Consider the following 26,206-nt stretch of genomic DNA (forward strand, 5'->3'; position numbering starts at 1 on the left):
TATTTAAATGCTTGACTGATATAAATCAGAGAAATGAAAAGGCCAGTGGTATATAGATAGATATACATCAAGGCAAACTGCAATAATCTTTAAAAAGTCTCTCAAATAACCAATTTTTTGAAGTCAGAATAATTCTTAATTGGATTTTTTTCCTTTGCGGCTATGTTTTTTTTCTTTCCCTGTGTTCTTCTGCGTTAGGGTTTATATTTTTCAAGCTGAGTTAATGATATTGAGAAACATTTCAAAGCATTTGTCACCAGAGTAGTTCATCCCTTAATTAATGGTGAGGTGGTTTTGCAGACAGGTGACACACTTTAATGTACTGCAGAGACTAGTCTTGTTAGTTATTGATTAGTGGCGAATAAATTACTGCCATTTTTAATCAGAAGAAAATTTCCTTTGAGGATAATTAATCAGATTCGTGTATTTCCCAACCAGTGTAGGATTATCATCTTTTTTAGCTACAAGAATGAACCTGCCTGCCTCTGCCCTGGATAAATTCAGGACAGAGCAGACAGGTTTCCAGGTTTGTATTTTGATCTTTACTTTTATTTAGGCAGATGAGAAGTGTACTTGCTTAAAAATTACTTCAAACTGCCTTTCCTGTTGAGTAGGTTTTGAACTACCTGCCTGACAGATGGTGTTGGAAGTAATTACTAAAATCATGTGTTTACCTGTACATGGACATGTGTTCACCAGATGCACCCTGTTTACCCAGTGCTGCTGATTTCTTAAAGAAATATACACCTTCTGGGTACACTTGCATAACTTAGGAGAAGGAATAAAAGCTCGGCCAGATGGAGCTCTCCATCTCTCTCAGTTGCAAAATCAGCTGTACTGAGGACCATTTACATCTGTCTCTTCATGGGTAGTCAGATTAGTTGAAAGAACCACTTTCAGATATTATTTAGCTTTCCTTCTTTTGACTGACTTAGTATTTTTATTTTACCTGTCTACTGATTTAACAAATAGCCCCCTCAACTGTATACTCAACAGTAGTAAAAGTGATCAGTCAGGCTTTAATATGATGGTATTATATATTTTTATTTTATTATTCATTATTGTATTCTTTTATTTTATTATTATATTATTGTATTATTTGTACTCAGCATTTTAAAAAACATGTTTTCCAGATCATATGGTAAAGATATATCTATCCTCTCTATTTCTGAATTCTGATTTTGGAGGTCTGGCCTTTGGATTAAGCTTTTTTTTTTTTTTTTAACAACTCATGGGCAATTTCTTTATTCATGAAGATTGAGAACATCTATTTTAATGTTTTATTTATTAACCATCAAACCCTAATTTATGTTTTCCACCTCATTTCTATTTTACTTCTGTTTAAAAAAAAGTTTCAAAAACTTAATTATAGTGACCCCCTTTTAACATGTGTGCCTTAAGTGTTCAGTTTTGAAACTTGGTACATTTAACTGTCTATAAACCTTGAGAAACAAGGAAAGTCATTGTTTCAAGATTTTGACAGGTGCAAAACTGTAAATAATTACAGGCCTGGGCAGAAACTAGAACAGAAGTTGTACAGCAGCTGGCAGGCCTGACCTGTGACAGGTCTGACCTGAGTTAAGTAGCCTAAATTTTATGGCAAGCTCGGATTTGTTTTATAGCACGAAATTCACCTTCTGCTACAAGATTCCAATGATTGAGACTAGATATCAGCTGCAAAGGGAGAAACGTATACAGAATATTGAGAAAGAAGACTGTCCATTGAGCCACCGTTTGTGTGACGTTAGGACCAGATGGAATTTTTATAGATGAATTTTGAAACTGATTTACATGTTGACTGAAATAAATCACTCAACAAACACCCAAGGAGGGGGGGTGGTCTGGCTTTTTTTTTTTTTTTTTTTTTTTAAATACTTTTTATGTTATCTGTTTCTAAGACATCTTGATTTTTAGTCTTAGGAACATACTTGACTTTTGTAAAGAAGAAAGCAATTTTAATTATTTATATCTTGGGAATACCTGAGTTGTACTTTTCTCGGTCTTCATAGAGAATAATGCAGATTTTTGATGGGATTTGATCACCTTCAGGTTCCATTAGGCAGTTGCCCACCTTACAGTTGCCAGGTTTGTTGCCGACGCATGAACTGCCTCCCACTGCCCCCAGCTTCCACCTCCACGCACCACGTTGTTACTGCTGGGGAAGATTATAGTAACAGCTAACAGGAAAACATGAAGTAATACAGTTAGTAAAAACATGGTATTAGTAAAAATTAGTAAAATAAAAGTTTTGTTATGTTTTGGGCTACAACTTTTTTGGAGGGAAGAATATAACGGCATTAAGTATGAAAGCATGATGTTATTTAATTAGTTTTACACATAATATTTTCAGGAATATATTTAATGCTTAAATGTGCACATATGGTTCATTGCGGTGTTAATTTAAACTTTGAAAACTGCTAAAAGTTTCAGTTAGTAGAGAAATAGTGAACTTTCATTTAATGATCAACTTATACATGAACGAACTCACGATCTTTATTGTTTTCAATTTTGGGAACATTTGAAAATAGCAGGCCTGTATTGTGGGATTCATTCAGCATGATGATTGAGTGTCTCAAGAATTAAGCACCGTTCTAGGCACTGGGATTTCAGCACTGAATAAAACACACTTAGTGAGCATCCATGGGCAGGGAGAGAAATAAACATTCATTGACATTTATTGAGCTGTACCAAATGCTCTTTTAATTCCTTGGGATATAGTAGTGAAAAAAGCAAATTTTTTGTCTTTTATGTGTTGACATTGTAGTTGGAGAAGAGAGATAATGTATACCTCTGGAGAAGAGAGGTAATGTATAATTCTATGACGAAAATGAAAGCAAGGTCTTGGGGGAGAGATTGGGGATTCTAATTTGGATAGGATGGTCAAGAAAGATTTCTCTGATAAGATGACATTTGAGCAGAGACTTAAATGAAATAAGGTAATAGCAGTGGGGATATTTGAGGAAAGAATATTCCAAGCAGAGGGAATAGCAGTGGGATAGGAACGTGCTTGGTTGTTCAAGGAACAGCAGGGAAAGGCCAGTGTGGCTGGTGGAGAAGGAGCCAGAGGAAGAAGGGTAGGAGATGAGTTTATTTTCTACTTAGTGAATGGCTCTGAATATATATATCGGGGTAAAGTCACATGGGACCAAGCTAAATTGTATATGAAATGACAGTGGTATAAAACAAAATAAGGATCTGTGGAAGATGTCCCTAGATGAGATCAGGAAATAATAGAGTCAATTTGCTCATTGTTTCTGAAATTAAATCTCACTTGTGTGACTCTCCTTGCGATTTACTCTTTCAAAATGGAATTCTACATGGTGTGGTCCATGCCCTGAGGTTTGTATAAATTGTTGAATTTATGGCATGGCAATACCCATTACAGGGTGGTGATCCGGTTAATTTGCAGCAAAGAGTATGAGGTTTGGGATAAATGGGTCAGAAAGCCTGACTAAAATGAGAATAACAATTCACATTCAATTAAAATGTGCATAGCCTGTAATAATTTTTCATTGTAGAAGGGTTAAGGGGAGAACAGAAGTAGAATGATAATTAATAGTTGTAAATTTAAAAGTCAGCTTTATTCCAAGTGTTAATTGGTCAAGTTTCTGAAATTGTAGTAACACAGATCATTGTGTTTATAATTGAGAGGCATGCTAGGTAGCTGACCTCAAGTGTGAACTAATTAACTTATGGCTTGTGTAATCTGCTTTAGCAAAAGTAGATATTTAAAGATAATTGTTTTTTTTTTTTTCATTTTACCAATGACAATATTTATGTTTATGGGGTTTTAATTTATCGTAATATCACTGAGAACATTTTTATCGTGATTCTTTCAATTTTAACATAGGTATCAATAAATGAAATTTTGTTTCAGGCATAATAGTATTACTTCAGCTTATTCACAAAATATTTATAAAGAACATCATCAATCAACTGTTAAAACTCTACCATATTTAAAACAGTGCAGGTTTTTGAAATGTAGTAGTAATGATTATTGAAATGCCATACAAAGATAAGACTAATTAAATCTGTACCGTTCAGAGAAGTATTTCACCAAGAGGGCCCCTACGTGTAAACAGATTGTATTAAAAAAAAGTTCTTTTGCAAATACTTGCTGGAATTCAGGACTCATTTTTACCCAGGAGTAATAATATATATGGTATTTGATTTTCAGCCAAGCCCAAAATATATTAGGAATCTATACATATGTCATGGATTTTAGAGACAACTCTGGTGCAGTTTTGAGCAGATGTAATTTCTAGTAAGAACCTGTAGCTTTTCTTTTCCTTGGTGTACGTGTTTCAGCAGCACATTCCTCCTTGAGTCTGTTTAGGATTACTTGTCGTATTTGTTGCGTGTGTCGCTTTGTCCCCTGTGGTGGGTAAGGGGGTCTGTGTTCATAGGGTTGCTTCATGAATTGGGTCTACGGGTGAGGCAGTTATTGATGTCACCAAACATTTAATCTTGTCACTAGCTCTTCCCAGGGCAGCAGTTCTTACCCATGGGTCCCCATCCCCTTGATTCTCAGCCACAAGAAAGCTGAGGTGATGGGTAGGGCCATGGCCCTGACTACCCATTTGCTCCCCACGTTGTAGGACAGTAGGAGGTGGTGAATGCCAGGTGCGGTGCTGGGACCGATACTCTCTCTCTACTTAACGGTCTAAGGTGCTTCCTCTGAAGATTCCTTTGCCTTAATTCCGCTGCTAATGAGGGGATACCCACCCCCCTCCCTAGCTTTGCCTGATGCGGGGAGGCAAAGTTGTTTGGGGCTGGGTGTTGGCTGGAGGGTGGATTGTGTGGTGGGGGAAAATAGGGAGGAAAGAAGAAGAATCACTCAACCTAACTTCTCTTACTTTCCATTAGGCTTTCTTGGTCCTTTTTGGTAAATTTGAGGTAGTGATCAGATGCCCATAGGCTGACCCAGCCAGCTTTTGCCTACTTGCCACTCTTAAATTTCCATTAAAAATATCCTATAAGTCAAATTCCAGTGAAACTGGCCACACCCTTTTCCTTACTTCTGACTTTATTTCAGATTTGTAACATCTTACCTTTATTTACTGACACCAGAATGTTCGTTGAATTGAGCCCCCTAATTTTACAACCGAGCAAAACAGTACCATCAAATATATAACCATATTTAACTATATATGTGTGTATCTGTGTTTATGTATATCATTTATGTATGTTATCCAAGGTAATAAATAATCTAGGAGTACAGCATCTGTCTCACCTGCTGCTCTCTTTATGATGTGAAGGGATGAGTCACATGAGTAATTGTATTACTTGTGTAAAGTACTTGGAAGAGAGTTTCACTTGCCTAAGTCCTTTGCTGCATGTCATAAAGATGAAAAGTTTGAGCCATCTGTTACTTAAAAAAAAATTACCCTAGTATACCACCTGGTGTTTAACTAGGCCTCGGGATTTGTTCCAGATACAGCACTGCTTCATTGAACAAATATTGGGGTGAGTGGTGGGTAGGGTTTGGTGATTACTTCTGCCACTTGGGAGGGGCCCTTTTCACTGAGTCTTGAACAATGTTATTTGGATCATTGTTATTTCCTATTGTGGTTTGCCTGCCGTTAAAAACAATTTTGTCTTAATTTTGAAAATTGGATATGAGGAGTAACATTACACAAAAACAACATTATACAATGATGGAGATAGTGTTCTGTGCAGCATGATTTAATTTGGAGCAGTGGATGGCCACCTGCTAGGCCTTTGTTCTTGTGGCAGTCTGGCAAGTGGCCCCAGTGTTTTGGTTCTTTCGTTGGTCACGTGGCTGTTGAGATCTGCCTGGTTTAGTTGCAAACCATTAATCTGGTAGCACAGAATGATGGAATATTTGACTACTGGGTGTTTGAAGTAAGAAAACAAATCCCTTTTAAAGTTGTTATTCAGCAATCACAGAATGCTTTTATCTTGTTGATATAACATCTGAGTCTTTACATTTTATCTAGGGGTAGCTTATTCTTATCTACAACGTAGAAACAGAAATCTAGTAGTATTTGGCATTATGGTAACTAGCTACCATATAGCACCTGTCTGCTTACCCACTGTGGTAGGGTAAGCCTGTAATTCAGTGACCAACCTGGGACCCTTTGAGCGTGACAGAGAGCCACTAAAAATTATAATGGGATAAGAGGCATAGACTAGGACATATGGGTACTCTATTTATAAGACATGGCCATTTTTATCATCCTCTGTGATCAGGAATAACCAAATATTCCATATGTTTTTAAGGATGATTTCTATATTTAAATTTCCTTAATTGTGGCTGGTACCGTGTCTCATACAAAGTAGGCACTAAATCAATATTTTCAAATTGAATAAATGTTTATGTTTTTAAAAAACTTGGGCTTCCCTGGTGGCGCAGTGGTTAAGAATCTGCCTGCCAATGCAGGGAACGCAGGTTCGAGCCCTGGTCCGGGAAGATCTCACATGCCACGGAGCAGCTAAGCCTGTGCGCCACAACTACTGAGCCTGTGCTCTGGAGCCCGCGAGCCACAACTATTGAAGCCCACGTGCCACAACTACTGAAGCCCGCGTGCCTAGAGCCCGTGCTCCGCCACAAGAGAAGCCACTGCAATGAGAAGCCTGTGCACCACAACGAAGAGTAGCCCCCGCTCGCCGCAACTAGAGAGAGCCCGTGTGCAGCAACAAAGACCTAACTCAGCCATAAACAAACAAACAAACAAACAAACTTAAAGCTTCCTGCTATTTAAAGATATTTATATTTAAAAATGTACATTTTACAACAGCTTTGGGTTAAAAATCCTCTATATTTTCCCGATATTCAGGCCCAGTCTCAGGCTTCCCCATAGTGATAGTACCCATTGGCCTATGATTTGAACTCTGAAACCGTTTTAATATGTAGTTTATTATAAAGGTAGGGAAAGCACTTAAAAATTGCAATTGCCTATTGTTCTGTCTAAAATAATTTAAAATACATACTAAGAGAGTGAGCCATTTAGTCAAGTGCTTATGACTTACCCCAGTAACTTATTTACTTTACCTTGTTACTTGAAGTTGTAGAACAGTTCATTGGTTACTTAACAGTTTCTTGAATTTCTTCTGACAAAATAAGGATGCCAAATTATTCAATTTAGTTATCTGATAGTACCTAGTCAGAGACTTTCATAGTAGGATTGAAATTTTGAATAATTTTTTATGCTGAGCTTTAAGTTTGTGTTTATCACTTTAGAAATTTTCTTTGTTTTAAAAAATTTTCTCTCTCTTTATAAGCCTTAATTTATTTCATATAAGAAATAGAAAGGGGTGCAGGAATTTCTCTCCTTTTCTACATGAGATAGTCAAATGGTGTTTCTTGCCCATCTCCTTTTCTATATGAGATAATCAAATGGTGTTTCTTGCCCATCTGGCCATCTCATGAGATGGATTTTCAACCCTGGAATGTGGGTTACAGTGTGGTGGGTTTTGGAACGTCAGTTGTGGTTTAGAGACAATCTGTGATGTGGGCTGGGAACTTTAGTGTTTTCTTCTGGTCTGAGATAGGTTTTTTTTCTTTTCTGTTTTCAAAAGAGGTGTTAGAAGATCCTGGGTTCTAAACCTTGTTAGTTGGTTTGACATGCTATTTGTCCTAGTCTCCTTGTTTCTAATATGAAAGAGTTGAAATAGATGTTAAATTCCCATTTCTTTATTCTTTGTGTGTGTATGTGTCCTGATGATTTCATAGTCTTGTTCTTTCTCCATCTTTCCCTTTTTCTTTTCTACAATTCAGACCTGATTTTTTTTTTTTTTTCTCTTGATCTTTCAGTTTTTTCTTCTTGTTCTCAGGTCTTGTTTCTCTGATTTTTTTTCATGTTGGTAAGAGTTCATGCAGTCTGCTTGTTTATTTCTACCCTAATTGTTCATAATATTCAGATACTGGTCATGATAGGACTTTCTCAGGTGCTTCCTGATTTTCAAACAGCAGAACTAAATCCACTAGGGAGATATTTATTTACCTGTTAATTATCTTACCCTTTTGCAGTGGAAGCTCCCAGGGCAGGCATTCTGCTTTGTTTACAGCTATAACCTCAGAGCCTGGAAGTATGCTCGGTGCCTAATCACTATTTAAAGAAATGAATAGAAATGCTTTAGTTTCCCGATAGTTTATTAAGTCAGATATTAATTAGGGAGAGTCTTGGAGTTCCTTTGCTTTACAGAAAACCTGAGTCTTAGCTGGTATTTGAACTGTCTACTGAGGGGGAAAGTACTTTGGAGTCATTCTTCTCGTGATAACGTGGGCTTAGAGTCTCTTTCCTTTCTACTGCTTTTTGTCCCCAGACTTGATTTTACTATTTTAGTTAAGGTCCTTTTTGCTGCAAGTAGTAGAATCTCAACTGAAACTCACTTAAACAATAAGGAAGTGGATTATTCTCACAACAGGAAGTCTTGGGAAGCTTCAGAGTGAGTTGATTGCACTTTGCTGTTGTCATAAGAGACCCAGGTTCATTTGTTCTTTTTCCTCTTCCTTTTACATTCTTAGCTTCATCCTTAAAGCTGGTTCTTTCTGTGGTTATTAGGACAGGAGCAACGGTTGAGTCGCTATTTTACCAGTGGGAAAGAGGCTGGCTTTTCCTTCTTTGAAGGCCTGAGCAAGACTTTCTGCATGTATCATTGGTCCAAATTGGCTTCAGACTACTCTTTCCTGAACATTGGCAAAGAAGATGGAAGTATAGCAATTGACTTGGACTCATCAGCTCTAGTGAAATAGATATTGGAATCAGCTACAACACTCACTAAGATCTCATATGAATTAACCTTTTAAAATAAATTTCTGAAGACTGTTGATTTCCTGAGTTCCAGGTTAGTACTTCCCAGAGTAATTATGTTCATAACCAAGAGGATGCTGAGTGAAGTCAACATCATCATGATAATTGCTTCATTAGGGAAATTAGTGTTTAAATTAAAAAATGTGACAATTTTGTTCTGTCTTCCCAAAGTCTAATAAATATGACGTGCTACAATGTTTCTATAAAGTAGAAAGTAGATATGTAAAGTCAGAAGAACCATGATTCCCCCTTAAGTGTATTTGCACTGATAACAATTGGTATGTTTAAATTATTTAAATAAAATGAAATCTTGTTGACTAGAAAAGTGGAAAAGATAACTAGGACATAGTGAAGCTTACTTAAAAAACTAAAAAGTCAATATAAAGGCAATGTGCATCTGTCACCTTAACTTACTAAAAGGTTTTTGATTTACTTGAACATAACAGTAATGGATTATTTTTGTTTGGCCAAGAATTATCAGTAAATATTTAATGCACAACTTGGAAGCATTATGATATTGTGGAGAAAGCACTGAATTAGGAATTGGAACCCAAATTTCTAGTTCTGATTCTGACCCTAACTGCCTATGTGACTTCTAGTAAAACATTCAACCTCTATGAGCCCTCATTTCCTTATCTGTAAAAGAGTTCCTCTTTAGTTTTCTAAAAATGTCTTGCGCTTCACTGGTTGAAACCATTCCTTTCCTGGGAATTTAGTGATATATCTCTTTCCTTTAGAGGTGTGACCTTTTTAGTGTAATTAAGATCATATGTGATTTAAGTTTATTTGAACAAGGAGGGACAGGTAAAAACTGAATCCAAGTTGTGAGATAGATAGGTGTTCTATCTTCAGTGCATATAGCTTATAGAAAAGAGTCTTTCTGTTCTGAAACATACATCAGAAAGGCAAGTATTTTGTAGATACATGTGCATTACATTTTCCCAACACTCCTGGTACCTCATTAGCCAAAGATGAGCTTCTAATGATGTCTGGCATCTGGAATGATGTCACACTAATAAGTTTGTAAACAAAATGCAGATGCATGGATTCCCCAGATCAACTGTAATTCAGTAAAAAGAGGTTTGGATTTGGAGTCTTAAGAGTAGGTTGAAATCCTGGCTCAGCTAGTTGAGAAGAAAGCCTGGTAGTATAGTAGAATGAGAATATGGACACTGGAAGGTGTTTGGTTTTACCACTTACATTAATACATTGTGATGAACCAGGACATTTCAGCTTGGATACCTTTGGCTTTCAGTAGCAAAAGACTCAACCAAAAGCAGCTTGAACCGTAAGGGTTTTATGATCTCACATAACAAGAAGTCTGGAGGTTGTCAGTTCTAGTTCGATTCATTTCATGGCAACAACGTCTTCTATGAAACACGGTCCTTTTGATGATGCTGTTCTTTCTTTGTGGCAATATTGCTATAGTAGCAGTTTCAGGTATTATATGCACTTATGACGACAGCCAATGAAGAGAGGTATTACTCTCATAATTCTCTTCTTAGTAGAGAGGAGAATCATTCCCCATAGTGCCAACTGCATACCACTGGCTAGAATTGTATCCCAAAATCAGACCTAAAAGTTACTTACTGGCAAGGAGAACGAAGACATATGACTGACTTAGACTCTTTTTTAACCTGCCCTGGGACTTTGGGAGACTCTTTCCTGAGCACAGTGCCTCAAAGGATTGACAACAAACAAAATCAGGTCTTTGCGAGCAAGAAAAAAAGGCGTGGGTTGGGAGAAGGGATCTGAGTTGGAAAGCAATAGTGAGCGTACCTTGTTTCTTAGAATCTAATAGGAGACGCACATAAACCAAGAGATTGTGATAACAGAATATGATACAGTCTATGACAGGGAAGTGTATTGGGCACTACAGAAGAATACAAGAGAAAAACTTAAGTCCTAAAGTTGCAGTGGTTGGAAAAGACTTTTCTGGAGGAAATGGCATCTAAGTTGTTACCTGAAGAATGAGTGGAAATCAGGCAATTATTAGTCATTGAGCCGCGCTCCCTTTTCCCACATTTATAAGAGGTCAGAACCTAGCCATCATGGTGTATCCAAGACTATTTTAAGAGGAATTTTAGGGCAAAAGTTGTGGATTCAGTACCCAATCAGACTTAAGCCCCATTACCTATAGCTATAACAACTAATGTTCAAAATGATCCTTATTCTTCAAGTGAAAGTTATACAATAATTTTCAAAGTGCCATATATTTTCGGTATGAAATACTCTTTTATCTTTGTAGGAGTCTAAGAATCAGAGGACTTGTAATTGTGCTGCTCTAACCTCTTCTGTAAAAATCAACCATTACTTACCTGATGCCCTGTAGTGAGAAGTGTTTAGTAGACCAAAACCTAGGATGGCTTTCATTATTCAGGAAGCACCGGTGAGAGACCTTTCCCCTTTGATTATAATGCAAAGCATATACAGTTGGCCCTGTGTATGGAAGGATTCCACATCTTTGGGTTTGCATCCGCGGGTTTCAATCAACTGTGGGTTGAAAATATGCTGGGGGGTTGGGGGGGATTCCAGAAAGCTCTAAAAAGCAAAACTTAAATTAGCCTCACGGACAACTGTTTACTTAGTATTTACAACTATTTACACAGCATTTACATTGTATTAGGTATCATAAGTAATCTAGAGTTGATTTAAAGTATATGGGAGGATGTGTGAAGGTTATATGCAAATACTACGCCATTTCATATAAGGGACTTGAGCATCCTTGGATTTTGGTATCTGTGGGGTCCTGGAACTAATCCCCCCTTCTTACCGAGGAATGACTGTACCTGGGATTAACCATTCTGCTATGTTATTTTACCTTTACGTGCATTCTTTAAACTCTTTCTTCTTGAGTTTCAATTGAATTAATTAATTAATTTAGAGAGAAGACTATCAAGTGTTTTTCCTTCTTCTAATGATTAGGAAGTGAGAGTCCATTTTCTGTCCTCTACTAGTATTTTTGCATGTTTTTCTTCTCTTTAAATAATACCAGTATCTTATATTCTTTAAAAATGATACTGCTTCCTGAGAAGAGTACATGAAGTGACTCATTTTTGGCTCCTAGTCCTTATTCTCCACAGGCATAGACATTGTATTAGGAGATGGATACTCTATTTTTTTTCTTGTTACTGGGAGAATGTTTGCAAGATTAACCAGCAGGTATTTCAAGTAGGAAAAGGGTGTGGTAGAGTTTACAAATAAATTCTTTTTTTTTTTTTTTAACATCTTTATTGGAGTATAATTGCTTTACAATGTTGTGTTAGTTTCTGCTGTACAACAAAGTGAATCAGCTATACATATACATATATCCCCATATCCCCTCCCTCTTGAGCCTCCCTCCCACCCTCCCTATCCCACCCCTCTAGGTGGTCACAAAGCACCAAGCTGATCTCCCTGTGCTATGCGGCTGCTTCCCACTAGCTATCTGTTTTACATTTGGTAGTGTACATATGTCCATGCCGCTCTCTCACTTCGTCCCAGCTTACCCTTCCCACTCCCCGTGTCCTCAAGTCCGTTCTCTACATCTGAGTCTTTATTCCTGCCCTGCCACTAGGTTCATCAGTACCGTTTTTTTTAGGTTCCATATATATGCATTAGCATACGGTATTTGTTTTTCTCTTTCTGACTTATACAAATAAATTCTTGATGAACTAGGACTCATACAAAGTACAATGGTAATTCTTAATTAAGAATTTATAATTGATATTGCCTTATGTTTTAATTTTCTCTTTCCTCATCTTGCTGAAAACAAAATAAAATTTAAGTTCAAGAAATGTAATAATTACAATTGAAATAAAAATTTCAGGCATGTTCTTTATTGAGCCTTTAAAATACCTTATCACAAAATATTACAAGGTGAGTACATGGGAGAAATCAGAGTCACCTATTTGGGTTGGTTACTGTAAAACCCAAATGTGAGAAATATATTATCTTCTATATTAGCAGGCTATTTTAAAATCCATCTGTGATACTAATTTTGATCATATATGAACTTTTAATAAAATTTACCCTCACTTCTTTAAAAAAAGAAAGAAAACCTAAGTGTAAGGAAAATGATTTATAGGATATTTATAAAGCATTTAATAGAAAAGACAGATTTTTTTCCACTTGTTTTGCAGGGGGGAGATCAGGAATTCTGATTGGATCATGCTTAATTTGAGATGCTTACGAGATACCTAAGTTGATATGTTTGTATATATGAGGTTGAGGTTTGAGAGAGGTATCTGGGAATCCTTATCCTGGTATATAAAGCCATGAGACCGAAAAAGTTCGTGTAGGAAATTAGGGTAGATAGAGAAGGAGAAGACCAAGGACTAGGATCCAGCAGAGGAGGCTCAGTCGAGGTGGAAGAAACCAGGAGAGTGTTTTGTCTCAGCAGGCAATTGAAGGATATGTTTCAAGAAGAGGGATTGATCAGCTGTGTAAGTACTGCTGAGAGATTGAGTCAGATGAAGACTGAGAATTGATCGGCTGGATTTGTCAAGGGTGGTTCTTGATGAGCAGTTGCAGTGGAGAGGTGGGGATATAGGACTGATTTGAGTGGACCTAAAATAGAATGAGAGAGTGAGACAGAGTACAGATTGCATCTTAAGGGAGGTTTGCTATAAAGGGAAGCAGAAATGGAGCTAGAGCTGTGTGGGGAAAGGTTTAGAATCAAAGGAGAGTTTTTTTGTGTTTTTAAGATTGGATGTTACAGCGTATTTGTATGCTGTTGGATATGATCCATTATAGAGGTAAAAATTGCTTAGTAGAAGGAAAGAGGGTAATTATGGGAGCAGAGTATACAAGAGGGACCGGGATCTAGCACACAAGCAGAAGCATTGGGCTTACATGGCAGTAAGGACAGTGGATTTATTTTAACAGATGTTGATACAGAGCAGGTAGTTTGATAGATGCGGTGGTGGAAAGAAAGAGCAATTCTCTTCTGATTGCTTCTGTTTTTCAGTGAAATAAGAAACAAGGTCATCTGCTGAGAACCTTAACGGAGAGAGGCCATGTTAGAGCGACATAAAATGCTTGCTTTATTTTCTAAATAATATTTAGGAAATATATTCTTCCCTTAGCTGTTGAGTTTTTGTTGTTGTTATGGTGGTTAGCAATCTATGCCCATACATTTTATTTAAACAGGGAGAACCGAATTTCACTAGGACTTGTATGGTATAAATCAGATTCTACCTTCTCCCCTCCCACTGCCTTTTGAGTATGGGGATTTGAAATTTAGTGACCTTATGTTTTGGTCCTTCTCCTTGTTCTAGTTCTTTAATTTTTCAGTGGTAGAGAGGGAAGATGGTTTCATTGAGTTCAGTTATGTTTTGCAGTATCTACTTGCTTCCAGGACTTGGGAGTAGTTGAAAATGCATTCCTAATACAGTGAAGTGTTCCAACTTCTGAAGCTCTAGTGGCCTACCTACCCCTCTGGTGAAAGTGACCCGAGTGGAGACGTGCTTTTGTTCAGGTTTTAAGTGAAGTCTTGTCCTTCTCCTTCAGTAGGTGTACAGATCTGCATTTCTTCTGTTTTCTTTGAGTACTTCACAGTATCCCTTTTTTGCTTTAAGTAGTAGAGACCAATGTTAACTCCTCTTTTATTCTTGTGTTCCATTTTTCAGCTTGCTTCTCTGAACTTCATTTTCCTCATTTGTAAAGTAAGAATCCCTCACAGGTTCTTGAAGATTTCATGAGGTAGCATGTGATGTATGTGAAAATTGCTCTGGAAAAGCCTAAAGCAGTATAAGAAGCAAAATCCTGTTGTCATGATGATAATTTTTGTTATTCTCTAGAAGACATGGACCATCATTTAGACTCTTGGGTTTCACCTAACAGGGGCATTCATTTCTTGTTTTCTTATTTCTTATTTCTTTTCTGTTAGGGGCTTAACATAGTGACTTGAGTAGTATTCAAGATTTTGATGTGTGGGGTTGAAATTTGAACACTGCAAAACTGGAGGTGGGAGGAAGGAAACTGAATTTATTGCCTGCTTTCTTTTTTTTTAATTCTAACTTTTTAAAGCCACAAACTTTCCCTTTTACCACAGTTTTACAAATGGATATGTGAAAGCATAAGCCAGAATTTAAAATATTAAAAATGAACTTTCTTATATTTTCATTTGCTAATTTTCAAGTCTACTACAGATCAGCTGGGTGTAAAAAGATTGAACATCATTGCAGCTTTTTGGGGGGAATTTTCAAAGAAATTTTTCTTTTTATTCTAATTAAATAAAATTTACTAATTGAGAAAGAAAAAAATTTCTAGCAATGTTCTTTGCCACTGTGGTATTTTTTCTTAATCTTGGTGGCAAATGCTACCTTTTTGGGGCAGATATTTCTTATGTCAACCAAGATATTTAGTGCTGGAATACGCATCAGGGTTCATCTTGTTTAACCATTTTCATGTATATGTGAGAAAATTAAGGCTCAGAGACAAAGACGATTTGTCTTGCTGTCAATTCATGGTACAGCTGGGACCTGAATTTAGGTCTCTGGACAGCGTCAGATTTTCCTTCTTGAACCGCCCTGCCACTTAAAGCTCACAGTTGTGTTTGCAGAAAGAATGAGAGAAGTTGCCCATACACAGTGCAGGAGAGCAGACAGAGGCGCATTCTGTGCACTCTTCATGCTTTTTAATTTTCCTGTCCTTTCAGTGGTATAAATGGTAATTAATTGCCACAAAATATAGAAAATAAACAAGTTTTTGTGATGTTCTCTTAGAATATCTTCAGTAATAATTCTGACTTACTTGGTCTTTTCAGTGTCATTCCATTTACCGCCAACAAAGATGGTCAGAGGACAACATACAGTTTTGTTTCTACAAGCGTGCATTGGGGTTCTTCCAGCTAACTGTGACATCCTGTTTACATACCACGGGTTAAAACCGCTTTCATGTGGGTTCTGAGATATAGGGAGTTGGAAAAGGCTTTAGAGATGGCTACCACGGTTTTACTTCTCTTCTCCTTTTTGTTTACTGGGAAATCTCTGGTTATTTAGTTCTAGAGTATTTTTTATTAGAGATTTATTTTAACTTTGTTGTAAAATGCAATGATAAGTTTTAAAATTGCAGAACGACGTATAGGTTAGGGAACTATTTTAAAGCAGAGACCCCTGTCACTGTCCCCCCAGTTCAAGAAGTAAAACGCTGCTAGCCACTCTGGAAACCCCCTTACGTCCCCCATCACAGTCACAGCTCTCTCCCTACCCCCACAGATGAGCACTGTCTTGACTTTTTTTTTTTTTTAATTAATTAATTAATTATTTTTGGCTGCATTGGGTCTTTGTTGCTGCGCACGGGCTTTCTCTAGTTGCGGTGAGTGGGGCCTACTCTTCGTTGCGGTGCACGGGCTTCTCATTGCGGTGGCTTCTCTTGTTGTGGAGCACGGGCTCTAGGCACGTGGGCTTCAGCAGTTGTGGCACATGGGCTCAGTAGTTGTGGCACATGGGCTTAGTTGCCCTAGGGCATGTGGGATCTTCCCGGGCGAGGGCTCGAACCTGTGTCCTCTGCATTGGCAGGCGGATTCTTAACCACTGCGCCACCAGGGAAGTCCTGTCTTGACTTTTATAATAATCACTTCTGTATGGCTTTATCCCTTATGGCTTTATCACCCATGTTTTGTTTTTAGACAATGCAGTTAAATCTTGCCCATTTAAGAAAAAAACCTGAAGTGTATTTTAAAATCTCTCTTAATCAATAGGTTCCCCTTCTAGCTCTTTCTTTTCCTTACAACTTACCTGTTGAAGAACTTGGGCCTTTTGACCTGCGAGCTCTCCATAGTCCAGATTTTGCTGATTGCATATTCAAGTGCAGTTCAGTACCTTCCTCTGTCCTCTGTTTTTGCTGCAAATTGGCAGCTTGTTATAGAGCCTTGGCAGGATTTTAGGTTGAGTTGTATTCTTTCATTGGGAGGCTCGTAATGTGTGGTGGTTTCTCTGTTTTCGATGCTACCAGCCGTTGACGTATAACGCCGTGAGTCATTATTTCTTTGGGGTTTGGAAAATGATGACATTCTATTATATCATCTTGTCAGAGATTAGCTGTAATAATTTGATAAGGAGATGTCTCCCCTCATCAACTATTTACTCATTGGTAGAGTTTATAGAGAAAGGCAGGATAAATTCTAGATTCCCTTATTTACCCGATTTCTAAGATAGTAAATTGGATCCTATCATTCTCAGAAGGTGACTGATAGCCCCCCCTTTTTCTTTTAAAGTATGATTAGAAACTCATGATTTTAAACATATTTGGGCTTCAGTCAATTGCGATTCTTACCCAAGTTCAAATTGTCCTGTCTTTGGCCACTGTGATCCCCTTCAGGTTGATTTCTGAGTCCTTTTGACATGACCCTGGTATTCTTTGATAGCTTCCTTGCTCTCAGGTGGTTTGATAAGATGTTCCAAGCTCATCGTGGATGTTTCTCATCCCAGACATGGAATCAACCATTTCTCTAAGGAGCCCTGGTTCCTTCAGTGGGAAATGGCATTTCATCACCACACCTGGGTGCTTTGCTTCTGTTGTTGGTTATTGTTCCTAGGCTTTTCCAGTCTTTTCAGTGGACGCATCCACACTCCAACACAACTTTTAAGACAAAATACCTCAGGAGTTCATATTGACATTTCCAATTTACATTTTTTTAAATAAATTTATTTATTTATATTTATTTTTTTGGCTGTGTTGGGTCTTCGTTTCTGCGCGAGGGCTTTCTCCAGTTGCGGCGAGCGGGGGCCACTCCTCATCGCGGTGCGCGGGCCTCTCACTATCGTGGCCTCTCTTGTTGCGGAGCACAGGCTCCAGACGCGCAGGCTCAGTAATTGTGGCTCACGGGCCCAGTTGCTCCGCGGCATGTGGGATCTTCCCAGACCAGGGCTCGAACCCGTGTCCCCTGCATTGGCAGGCAGATTCTTAACCACTGCGCCACCAGGGAAGCCCCAATTTACATTTAAGATTATAGATTTTTACCTTAATCTCATATATTACAGATATATTTCCTTCCTTCTTCACCAAGAATCCTAGTTCTCAAAACATAGGGGATGATAGAATTAGAATTATCCCATAGTCCTCATTAGCTTTATTCCGCTTTATTTATTTATTATTTTTTTCCCTCCAACCAGTTTTATTAAAGATAACAAAATTCTGTATACAAAGTGAGCTAAACCTGTTGCTTCAAACATGACACTTCCCTGAACTAGCATTTTGATAAGTCAATCCATAGAGTGTCAAAAAGCAGCTTACTATAAAGTTAATAGAAAAGTGCCCAGTGCACATTACATGAATGGCCTAATTACTGGAACTCTAATAGTTCTGTAAGATAATTAACGTAAGGTACAATTGAGTCTCTATGACAAGCTGCTGGAGAACTGATACGGGATGTCTTATACATACAATAGTTTCAGAATAATAATAGTACTTGTACATACATCACCAGTCATGATTACTGAAAAAGTTAAAAGGATTGTTTTGCAAATGCTATATCTCCATTCTCCTCCCAAATATTTTTAATGGGAATTCTGTATCTACATTGTCAAATCATATAGTCATTACATACTCAGTTTTTCACTTTCAACCCTTATTTGATATTCATTCCGTAAATAACTATGTATTTAATGCCTGCCACAGAGACCCCATGTAAATACCCTTCTAGTTATTTTTGGTGGTTTGAAGTATGTTTTAGTAGGTTCCTTAGGAAGGGCCCCTAGGAACAACAGTCTCTTAGTCATGATATGTTGATACTACTTAGTGCTCCTTATACTGTATATACAGTCAGTTTTGCTGGATATAAAATTCTTGGGTCACATGTTCTTTCTGGCGTAGAGCACTGGTTTCAAAGTCTGGTGGCAGTGTAATTTTTTTCCCTCCTTGTAAGTAATGCTTTCTTTTTGCCTAGAAGCTCAAAAGAGTTTTTTCTTTTTCTTAAAGTCCAGTAATTTTATTAGAATGTGTCTTGGTGTTGGTTGTTCTTATTGTTCTGGGGTAATGTTCTCAGGTATATAGTATAATCTTCCAATATATGGACAAAACTTTAAAATTTTTTGATGTAAATTTTCTTGAATTATAATTTTTAGTATTCCCTTCCCTTGCCTTTGGGTTTCTTTTTCTTCTTCAGGAACTCCTCTCATTCATATGATAGATTGTCTTTGCCTATCTTCAGTAATTGTTACTTTCTCTTGAATCCTGTGGTCTTGCTGAACTACCTTGTTAGTTCTAGTAGCTTTTTCTTCCTGTAGGATTTTATCCATATTCAGTCATTTCATTTGTGAAGAAACCCTTTTGATTCCTTTTCTCTGTGATTGTATGCCTTTTCTTTCCTTATGCCTTAGCAAGGGCCTCCATTACAATATTGAATAAAAGTGGTAAGAATGGGCATCCTTGCCTTGTTTCTCATCTTAGGGAGAAAACATGATGTTAGCTGTAGGTTTATTATAGATATCCTTTATCAATTTGAGGAAGTTCTCCTCTAATTTTAGTTTGCTGAGACTTTTTTCATGAATGGATTTTGAAATTTGTCAAATGCTTTTTCTGCTTTTGTTGAGATGATCATTTGGTTTTTCTTTTTCAGTGTGTTAATACAGTAAATGTGGTTCTATTTTTAGGAGCTCTGATTCTAGTTGTTTGCTTAGGGGGTGCTAGAAAGGATGATAAGATCACGATTGGCTGAGGAATGGCTTCCTCTTGAGAATATGGGAGTTCTTTCAGGTGTGGTGATTGTGGCCCTGTGGTGGCTTTAAGTCATTTGGTGGCACTGCTCTGCTTATCTGGTTGCAGTGCTAATGCTCACAGGTGCACATATAAGACCTTCTGCTTTTATGTTGAGAGCTGTACTTGAGGTCATAACCTGTAGGTAACTCTGGAAGCCAATTGCTGTGAGGACAGGGGACTCAAATCATTGTTTGTCCATCTTTAATTATGGAGATCAGCTTTTTCTAGGCTCCTTTCACCTTTGATTTATAGGTTTTCTTTGGAAAAGTCACTTTTTTTTTTTTAAAGTTTTACACAAATGCTCCATGACTTTGGTTGCTTGTGTTCCTTTTCCCATGTATAAATTACGTCTTCTCTGGCATTTTGGGAAGGCGCAGAGGTGTTTCTGTTCATTTGGTCATCTCAGCTCTCTGCTGGGATCAAAGTACATAATTTGGCTTTACCCTTTAGAAGGAGTAAGAATATAGTAAATTTCCACACCTGTTTTTTGTGTTTTAAGTAAGGCACTGGCGCCAGCGGCTGCTGTGGTTCCAGTTGTAACCTGCTCCTCCACAGCAGTTTTTCTGCAGTAATTCTGAATATAATTCTCTTATTTCTTTCAAGTCCCATTTCTTTTTTTTTCTAGCTTCAAATTAAGGATTTTTTATATTATTTACGTGACCATAACAGTCTAATTTTTTTTCATGGGTAAAAATACAGGTAATATGTAGTACCTTATTAGTTCTGAGATAAAAATGAGGGAATATCAGTCCAACAGAGTGTTGGTTTTCTCTCTTTTTCTTATATATATATAGGTATGTATGTGTATACTCCTGTGCATTAGTAAAATATAGTTACTTAAAGGGCCAATTAATTGATTAATTTCAGTAGAATTCAGAGAAAAATCTCCAGAGGGAAGTGGAACCTTTAAATTAACCACAGATGTCAGCTAGCCTTAATAATTAAAAAAGCATCCCAAGAATGACATGCTTTGTTTCTACATATAAAGGGAAATGGATAATTAATAGGATTATACAGTTAAAGCAAACCAAATCTTTCTTTTCATCCTTAACGTATATAATTTTTCACCCCACATATTTCATACTTGCTACATAGTGATTGTTCCATACGTATTAGTTGATTAAATAAAATTTTTTAAATTGCTGCAGTCCTTTGTGCTGTTTTTCATGTATACATACAGCCTTTTCATTGTTTTTTCTGTTCCCCATGGCGACAACATTGAACATGGAAGAGACACTCTGAACATGTTGTTTTGTGTGGCTCAGAGGGAGCCTGTAGTCTCTTTCTGTATGACTCTGCTGATAATAATGAAGTAATAATGGAGAAATCCTCTCTTTAGTTTATTATGGTATACTTTGGTTTAAGTCGTGTTGCTAAATGGTGAATGTCATTTGCTTGGTTATTTCAGTTGATAATTTGAATTGATGTCAGTCTGACGTTGGTATCACGGTGATGAAGTTTGTCCTTTGCTGGCATTGCAAACAGGAAAAACTTGACAGTTTTTTTTCCCCATCAAAATGGATTTTGTTTTGTACATTGATGTTGGTAAATGGGGCATTTTCACGTAGAAAGCAGTGTTTGTTTCACTGAAATTGCTTTGCTTTCTGGGACTGGAGTTGAGTAGTGGCTCCAAGGTTTGTCTGTGACCAACTATGTTGGTTGCTGCTATAAAAAAATCTTTTTTTTTCTTGTGAAGTTAAAAAAAAAAAAGTTGTATTTGTGATCAGTACCTTTCTGAACTGAGGTCAGAGTAATTATAACTAATAGCTGTATTACTTTTCTGAAGATAAAATGAAAATTAAAAAAAAATTTTAAAGAAAGAGTGATGGAGGGGACGAAGGAGAGAGTTGAAAGGAAAACCGTGCTGTTTAAACACAAAGAAAATTGTTCTTAAGAATATGATAGTAATTCTTATGAACTGTTTATTTGATTTGTTAAAGAGTCTGAGGACTTACCGTAAAATTCAAATGTACATAAATGGTGTTGACACTAATCAAAGGTAGTTCCTCTGTTTGGATTATCTGTGCTTCTGATGATGAAAAAGATGGATTGCTGCTTAGTGTTGGCCTTATTAAATTTTAAGAGCCATAAGCATGGCTCTTAATCACAACTTTAGTTAATGATTGATTCTAGTATTATTTCCTGTTAATTGGTTTTTCATTCGTTTATTAAGTTGCAAGAGGTTTCTTGAAAATGTACTCTGAGGTGTGTAAAATGAATCATATCTAGGCATTGCCCTTAGGGAGCTTATAGTCTTGTAGGGGAGAGAAATCTATTGGAAGAGCTATTGATTGATATATATCTATTGATATAGTATCAATACTATAGGTCAGTGCTGAAGATTGTAAATCATTTGCCATAAGAACAGTACTGATAATTCCTTCTGAATTAGCTAGTTCAACTTTAAAAATAAGTTTTTTAATAGTGCCCTGAAATACTGATATTCTCTGCCTCTTGCGCCTCCAATGAAACCTCTTGATCATGCAGGAGTTAGAGCTGGCTGAAACACAGTTAAGCAGCTTGGCTTAGTCTCTTCTGTTGCCTCAGTCCTGTAGGTGTAAATTAGCCAAAGACACAACTCCCGCAGATTCTTATCTTTTCCAGGGCACAAGTGTCTCTTGCTTGGCCACTTTTTAATTGTATTATTTTAAATAACGAAGCACTTTTCTGTTACCTCCTCCAGGGGATCAGTTTTTCCATTAACTAATACCTCTTTGGAAAAGTGACTTTGAAAAAGATGTAAAAACTTGAAAATTTTGTTTAGGAACCTTTTATAAGTGTTTACAACAGCTTTTTACTCAGACTGTTTAAGTCAGTTCTAAATTCTAATTTTTTCTGGGTCTCCCACCAGAAACCAGGTTGGGATCTAATAGTACTGTAGCTCAGATTGTATTCAGGTTGGAACTCTAAATAAGACCAAGTATGCATTTTCCTTCAGAACTTTTATCCCTGTAATCCCATTTTTTAAAAATAAATTTATTTATTTATTTATATTTATTTGGCTGCATTGGGTCTTCGTTGCTGCACACGAGCTTTCTCTAGTTGTGGTGAGCGGGGGCTACTCTTCGTTACTGTGAGCGGGCTTCTCACTGCGGTGGCTTCTCTTGTTGCGGAGCACGGGTTCTAGGTGCGCGGGCTTAGCAGTTGTGGCTCGTGGGCTCTAGAGCGCAGGCTCAGTAGTTGTGGCGCACGGGCCTAGTTGCTCCGCGGCATGTGAGATCTTCCCAGACCAGGGCTGGAACCCGTGTCCCCTGCATTGGCAGGCAGATTCTTAACCACCACGCCACCAGGGAAGTCCTGTAATCCCATTTTTAATTGGAACCAAAACTGTAAATTTCCCTCATTCCTTGCTCAAAATATAGATTCCTGTTGTAATTTAATTTTGGTCTTTCTTGGTGAATGTGATAATTAGAGTAAACTATAATGAAATATGAAAATTGGATGGTGAATTGAATAAATGTAACAGCTGATCAGGGCATCTCTTTTCAGTGTCACTTTATTAAGATCTTCCTATATACTGATATACCTCGGAATTTTATTTTAAAAAAAACTTCTTTTCTTTTTCCTTTCTCTCTTTGCTCCTTTCCTCTGTTGAAGGGTATTAACTTCTAAAGTGTTTGCTATGAGTAGAGTATCGGTGTATTGATCTTAGGGAGGTGAAGTAATTACAGATTTGCTTTTCATTTTATGGGGATAATCTCCATAATAGGAATATACATGTCATATACTTTAGGTTATTTTTTTTTATGTTACTTCTTTTAAGGAAGGAGTGTTTTATTTACATTAACTAGCTTATCAAGAAGAAAATAACTGATTCAAATACTAAGTGCTGTGCAAGTCCTAAATGCAGTTTTTTGGGTTTTTTTTTGTTTGTTTGTTTGTTTGTTTTTACATCTTTATTGGGGTATACTTGCTTTACAGTGTTGTCTTAGTTTCTGCTGTACAACAAAGTGAATCAGCTATTTGTATACATATATCCCCTCCCTCTTGAGCCTCCCTCACACCCTCCCCATCCCACCTCTCTAGGTGGGCACAAAGCACCGAGCTGATCTCCCTGTGCTATGCAGCTGCTTCCCACTAGCTATCTATTTTACATTTGGTAGTGTATATATGTCAATGCTACTCTCTCACTTCATCCCAGCCTCCCATCCATCTACGTCTGCATCCTTACTCCTGCCCTGCCACTAGGTTCATCGGTAGCATTTTTCTAGATTCCATATATATCTAAACACAGTTTTAAATGTAGTGAGGTATCATATATACAGTGGTCTGATTTTCACTAGCCTCACTCATCTTACTTTGCCTTGGACCTTGAAGTTACATAAAAAAATCCACTGAACCTTACACTTCATGATGTAGGGTAGGGAAAAAAATACATACATCTCTTTGTATGTACGCTCTTAGGTTCAGCAACTGGGGCATGTGAATCAAAGTGATAAAAGACAGACTAACGGGAAAAACAAAACAAAACAGTTGTAATTATGCAAGTATGCAGGAGTTAGAATTTGGAGATTATATACCATCTTAACAAAGGGGGTAAAGAGTGGAGAAGAGTTTAGACAAAGGAAAAAGGGGCTTTTTGGGGAGGTGTAAATTATGAGAAGGTGATTAGGAAATATATGATAAATAAGGCTTTTTAGTAAGGCTTGTTATGCAGGTAAGAGTCTGGTGATAAGAGCTGTCTCTGGAGTAGTTCTCTTCCTGGTACTAGAGAGGGAGACACCTTTACAAATGGAAATTTATGTCCTGCTTTTATCCAGATGGGAGAGGGGAGAGAGCTTTTTTCCTGAGTCTGCTGTTTCTTAATACTTTATTTATTTATTTTATTTATTTATTTATGACTGTGTTGGGTCTCTTAGTTTTCGTGTGAGGGCTTTCTCTAGTTGCGGCAAGTGGGGGCCACTCTTCATCGCGGTGCGGGGGCCGCTCTTCATCGCGGTGCGCGGGCCTTTCGATATCGCAGCCCCTCCCGTTGCGGGGCACAGGCTCCAGACGCGCAGGCTCAGTAGTTGTGGCTCACGGGCCCAGTTGCTCCGCGGCATGTGGGATCTTCCCAGACCAGGGCTCGAACCCATGTCCCCTGCATTAGCAGGCAGATTCTCAACCACTGCGCCACCAGGGAAGCCCCTGCTGTTTCTTAATTGCCTTCATCTCAAAAGAATTCTTATTCCAAAGTGGCATATTTTGGGGTGGCATATTCTGGTCCCCTTAAATGAGAAAAGAAAGTTCTAGGTGATTGATAACATTACACCAGATATTATGAGGCCTACTAATCCTTTATTTGAGCCTGCAATAACTCCTCGCATTTGAACTCAGAGCACTAAAGTTATTTTGCAGCATTTCACTTAAAAAAATATAATATTAAGGTATATTTTATAATGTACATAATACATTAATATACATTAATATAGTACTCCATGTGTATGATTTATATACAGTTGTATGTATTTATGTATTTGAGGTCCATCTCTTTTTTTTTTAACTTGTGGGTACCTTGATAAAAAGTTTGGTGGGGCTTCCCTGGTGGCGCTGTGGTTAAGAATCCACCTGCCAATGCAGGGGACACGGGTTTGAGCCCTGGTCCGGAAAGATCCCACATGTTGCAGAGCAGCTAAGCCTGTGAGCTGCAACTACCGAAGCCCACGTGCCTAGAGCCTGTGCTCTGCAACAAGAGAAGCCACTGCTCTGAGAAGCCCGCGCACCGCAACGAAGAGTAGCCCCCGCTCGCCGCAACTAGAGAAAGCCTGCGCGCAGCAACGAAGACCCAACACAGCCAAAAATAAAATAAATAAAATAAATTAAAAAAAAGAAGAGTTTGGTAACCACTGCTCTGTAAATTTATTTGTCCTTTTTGATGTTCTAACCTTGTACTTAAAATATTGATTTGTATGTCTGTTCAGTTTGCATATTTCAAACTTTCTTTTTTGGTCTTTTTAGCTTCCTGTGTATTGCTTGAGGCACAAATTCCTCTTGGTATCTGACAGACCTCTAAGCATATATTGTACGCATAATAGACACAAAATATTTCATTAATGAATTTGTGAAAATCATATATAAAATGAAGTTTTTGATTGTTGTCATTTATTCCAGAAATTTTTGTAGATTCATTGCATGGCAGTTAGAAATGGTGGTGGAAGATTGAATAGACAAGTTAGAAATATATTGAGAAGTAATAGCTGACACAACAGAAAGAGAAGAATCAATATATATGGCTTACTGAGATTATTTATTATGGGGCTGTACAACCTTATGGACCTTGGTAACCCCTGGCTTAGGACATCATTATATCAAGGCAAAGGGCAGTGCTGGATGACTGCCAGTACTGTCTTTACTTTGACCTTGGGCAATCTGCTTAATCTTCTAATCCTCAGTTTCCTCTTTTATAAGTGAAATGATAGGGCTAGAAAGTTTTGGATGTCTCTTACAGATGTGAAATTCTATATCTACTGTGATTATTTAAGGCAATCAACTATAGGTTCAGTTAGATTCACTGTATCTTGTGTAATAAGAAATGTAAGCATGCCATGTATTTTAGAAACATTTCCTTGAGAATGGTTACATATGTTTTGCCTGGCATGTAGGCCAGTGTGTAGGGAATAAAGCTTTGGGAGGTGAAAGAAGGCAAATTAGAATGAATAAGTGGAAGCTATCTAGGGGTAGAGTTTAATAATAACATATGGACAAAAACATGTGTACAGTGATTAAACAGGAAATTTTGAAGTAATGAACTTCCTGCCATTGAGGAA

At 37.5% G+C, this 26,206-nt stretch overlaps 1 protein-coding gene and 1 long non-coding RNA gene across 5 annotated transcripts in view; one reads left to right on the plus strand and one right to left on the minus strand.

Annotated features, from left to right (window-relative positions):
* LOC309638865 overlaps window positions 1-24,600 on the minus strand; it is a 722,672-nt gene extending 698,072 nt beyond the window's left edge. Inside the window, exon 1 of the long non-coding RNA XR_014251367.1 lies at window positions 6,512-24,600. This is a non-coding gene — a long non-coding RNA (uncharacterized lncRNA). The remainder of the gene's footprint in view (window positions 1-6,511) is intronic.
* Window positions 1-26,206, plus strand: part of CDKAL1 (CDKAL1 threonylcarbamoyladenosine tRNA methylthiotransferase) — a 640,596-nt gene that overhangs the window by 131,118 nt on the left and 483,272 nt on the right. The gene's annotated exons all lie outside the window — the stretch shown is intronic.

This window comes from Balaenoptera physalus (assembly GCF_965194825.1).
Source record: "Balaenoptera physalus genome assembly, chromosome: 11".
NCBI lineage: Eukaryota > Metazoa > Chordata > Mammalia > Artiodactyla > Balaenopteridae > Balaenoptera > Balaenoptera physalus.